The 4,482-nt window shown below is 50.8% G+C and overlaps 1 non-coding gene across 1 annotated transcript; it reads left to right on the top strand.

Annotated features, from left to right (window-relative positions):
* Positions 1-4,045: 4,045 nt before the first annotated feature.
* On the top strand, positions 4,046-4,200 carry LOC143176616 (5.8S ribosomal RNA). Its single transcript, XR_013001141.1, has one exon. It is a non-coding gene; the product is annotated as a 5.8S ribosomal RNA (ribosomal RNA).
* The last annotated feature ends 282 nt before the right edge of the window (positions 4,201-4,482 follow it).

The following is a 4,482-nucleotide window of genomic DNA, read 5'->3' as shown; positions in this document are numbered from 1 at the left end:
TACGTGCACGCGTATGGTGCGATTGCGTCGATTCGCTTTTCTGTACGGGGAGAAATAGAACGTTGAGTTGACTTATCGGGTCTTCGTTGGAATTACCGTCGCTGGCATTGTAAACTCCAGATGACCTTGTGATTCCTTCGTCGGGCACTGGTAAAGGGTGGCGATGATGCGTTCTATAATAGAAATACCCGTCGTAGCGTTTCTTCCGAGTCAACCCGCTCACGAAACTCTCTCTCGTCGTGGAATCCCCGCGTCGGAGAGTAAAACGCGAATTCATACTATGAAAACTTACGTCTCTCGACGATGGGACGATCCACGCGAAGAGTTGTTTACGTGCACGCGTATGGTGCGATTGCGTCGATTCGCTTTTCTGTACGGGGAGAAATAGAACGTTGAGTTGACTTATCGGGTCTTCGTTGGAATTACCGTCGCTGGCATTGTAAACTCCAGATGACCTTGTGATTCCTTCGTCGGGCACTGGTAAAGGGTGGCGATGATGCGTTCTATAATAGAAATACCCGTCGTAGCGTTTCTTCCGAGTCAACCCGCTCACGAAACTCTCTCTCGTCGTGGAATCCCCGCGTCGGAGGGTAAAACGCGATATATAATAGTATATGCCAGTGGTTCGCGCGCGTCGTCTCTGAGATACGCGGTCGACAGAGTTCCGAAAACACGTGATGTGCCACGATTTCCGTGCGTCTTACATCTTTCGACGATGGGACGATCCACGCGAAGAGAACGTTCGTGCTTGCGTGAGGTGCAACAGCGTCGATTCGCTTTTCTGTACGGGGAGAAATAGAACGTTGAGTTGACTTATCGGGTCTTCGTTGGAATTACCGTCGCTGGCATTGTAAACTCCAGATGACCTTGTGATTCCTTCGTCGGGCACTGGTAAAGGGTGGCGATGATTCGTTCTATAATAGTAATACCCGTCGTAGCGTTTCGACCGATGTCACCCGCCACGAATGTCTCTCTCGACGTGGAAACCCCGCGCCGAAGAGTAAACGCGAAGGCTTACCATACGAAAGAAAACGGTATTATACGCCTGTGGTATGTGCGTCTCGGCTCTGTGATACGCGATCGGCAGAGTTACAAAAAAACGTTGATGGGCCACGATTTCCGTGCGTCTTACATCTTTCGACGATGGGACGATCCACGCGAAGAGTAGTTACGTGCTCGCGCGAGGTGCGATAGCGTCGATTCGCTTTTCTGTACGGGGAGAAATAGAACGATGAGTTGACTTATCGGGTCTTCGTTGGAATTACCGTCGCTGGCATTGTAAACTCCAGATGACCTTGTGATTCCTTCGTCGGGCACTGGTAAAGGGTGGCGATGATTCGTTCTATAATAGAAATACCCGTCGTAGCGATTCGGCCGAGACACCCGCCACGAAACTCTCTCTCGTCGTGGAATCCCCATGTCGGAGAGTAAAACGCGAAGGCTAACTATATAAGAAACATATAGTATTATTTATGCCTGTGGTTCTCCGTTTGTCCTACTCTCAGATACGCGACTCGGAGAGTTACGAATAATCGTGATGGACCACGATTTCTGTACGTCTTACATCTTTCGACGATGGGACGATCCACGCGAAGAGATCATTCCTGCTTGCGTGAGGTGCGATAGCGCCGATTCGCTTTTCTGTACGGGGAGAAATAGAACGATGAGTTGACTTATCGGGTCTTCGTTGGAATTACCGTCGCTGGCATTGTAAACTCCAGATGACCTTGTGATTCCTTCGTCGGGCACTGGTAAAGGGTGGCGATGATTCGTTCTATAATAGAAATACCCGTCGTAGCGATTCGGCCGTGTCACCCGCCACGAAAATCTCTCTCGTCGTGGAATCCCCGCGTCGTAGAGTAAACGCGAAGGCTTGCTATAGAAGACTATAGTTTATACGCCTGTGGTTCACCGGTTGCCTGCTCTCCGGGGTACGCGATCGCGCAGGAGTTACGGAAGAACTTGATGGGCCACGATCTCCAAGCGGCTATATCTTTCGACGATGGGACGATTCACGCGAAGAGAACGTTCGTGCATGCGTGAGGTGCGATAGCGTTGATTCGCTTGTCTGTACGGGGAGAAATAGAACGATGAGTTGACTTATCGGGTCTTCGTTGGAATTACCGTCGCTGGCATTGTAAACTCCAGATGACCTTGTGATTCCTTCGTCGGGCACTGGTAAAGGGTGGCGATGATTCGTTCTATAATAGAAATACCCGTCGTAGCGTTTCGACCGATGTCACCCGCCACGAAATTCTCTCTCGTCGTGGAATCCCCGCGTCGGAGAGTAACCGCCGAAGGCTTGCTATAGAAGACTATAGTTTATACGCCTGTGGTTCACCGGTTGCCGGCTCTCCGGGGCACGCGATCGCGCGAAGGTTACGGAGGGACGTGAAGCGCCCGAGCAATGAAACGTCCGCAGGAGGAAACGAGCAACCGCCGAACATTGTTTCGCGACGTTTCCATAATGTATTGTCGTTTCGCTCGCATCCCGCTTCTTTCCCCTAGTTTCCTCGACGCGTAGTTTCGCAGCCTTAGTGGACGAATCATTCTCGATTCGAGGAAAGATATGCAGTGGGGCGTGCAATGAGCCCGCCAGAGACCACGATCTCCAATGCGTCTTTACATCTTTCGACGATGGGATGATCCACGCGAAGAGAACGTTCGTGCTTGCGCGAGGTGCGTTAGCGTCGATTCGCTTTTCTGTACGGGGAGAAATAGAACGATGAGTTGACTTATCGGGTCTTCGTTGGAATTACCGTCGCTGGCATTGTAAACTCCAGATGACCTTGTGATTCCTTCGTCGGGCACTGGTAAAGGGTGGCGATGATTCGTTCTATAATAGAAATACCCGTCGTAGCGATTCGGCCGAGTCACCCGCCACGAAACTGTCTCTCTTTCGTCGTGGAAACCCCGCGTCGGAGAGTAAAACGCGCGAAGGCTGTGACTGTAACATATATATATACAGTATACAATGCCTGTGGTTTTTGCGCGTGTCGGCTCTTCGGTATACGCGATCGGCCAGAGTTACGGAGGGACGGTGAAGCGCACGAGAAATTGAAACGGCCGCACGATTGGAACCGAGCAACCGTCGAACATTGTTTCGCGACGTTTCCATAATGCGTTTTCGTTTCGCTCGCATACCGCTTCTTTTCCCCTAGTCTCTGAGACGCGTTTTCGAGCCGTTCTTCTACTATCGATTCTCGTAGAGAGAAGGGACCGGGTAGTCTGGAAGTGGAACCCGCATCTTGCGTGTACCGTACACGGAATTGAGAGGACCGGCCGTGAAGCTCGTTTTAAAGCCGTGCGTCTGACACCCAACTCTTGCGCGCCAATTTCGCGGCAAGAGATAATATGGGACGAATGACCGGCAAAGAGCCAGCTGTGAAGTCTGTTTTTTTAATCGAATCCGTGGACGTGTGTATGCCGTAGCGTCGCTCGTCGTGTTCGTTCATGGTCGTTCCGAGAGAAAGAACGAAAGCGGTAACGAAGGGACCGGCCGTGAAGCTCGTTTTAAAGCCGCGCGTCTGACACCCAACTCTTGCGCGCCAATTTCGCGGCAAGAGATAACATGGGACGAATGACCGGCAAAGAGCCAGCTGTGAAGTCTTTTTTCATTATTTGCTTTCAATCGATCGATCGGTACGATTCGTGCAACGTTTCGCGCGATGCGACGCGAAAACATGCGCGCAACAATAGATGCGTCTGATCGGAAGAACGCGAGGGTCGACTGCACGCGATGGATTCAGTATCGGGTAGGATACAAAATATATCCCCGTCGTTTCCACGCGTGCGAGTCTTCTGCGTCTTTCGCGGGTTTTTGAATGCACTATACGCCCGGAACGTCGAGAAATATATACATATTACTTGAACGTTTTTCGTCTCGAAAGGCTTCGGTGTCGTCTCCAAGGCGACGCCTGAATCTCCTTCGCGCGCTGGTCGGAGATTCAGGTATCAACTTTTATCTTCTCTTTGAAAGAAGAGAGATATTAGGTCGAACAAATGAGAATAAAATTATATATGTGAAATATAAAATTTATACGATTACCCTGAACGGTGGATCACTTGGCTCGTGGGTCGATGAAGAACGCAGCTAATTGCGCGTCAACGTGTGAACTGCAGGACACATGAACATCGACATTTCGAACGCACATTGCGGTCCACGGATACAATTCCTGGACCACGCCTGGCTGAGGGTCGTTTACGTACCATACACTGCTTGCGTAGCTCTGTCAAATCCCCGCCGTCGTTCACCTCTTCGGATCGAACGTTTTTTTACCGAAGGGCGCAAAGAACGTTTCTGAGTCGGGTTAAGAGAAGGATGCTACGTACGAGCGAACGATGGGTGTCTCGTCGGCGTTTGTCGCGGACACGCGAAAATTCTGTGAATTTCACGGACAGTGTACGTTCTAGTTGTTGCAAAACGATCGGAATCGTTTGTATGGACTCGCGTGAGTGTTCGCGGCGTCGTGCGTCGTTCAA

This window comes from Nomia melanderi, unplaced genomic scaffold (assembly GCF_051020985.1).
Source record: "Nomia melanderi isolate GNS246 unplaced genomic scaffold, iyNomMela1 scaffold0673, whole genome shotgun sequence".
Lineage (NCBI taxonomy): Eukaryota > Metazoa > Arthropoda > Insecta > Hymenoptera > Halictidae > Nomia > Nomia melanderi.
Note: the sequence above shows the minus strand (reverse complement) of the source record. Positions and strands in the feature narration are given on the sequence as shown.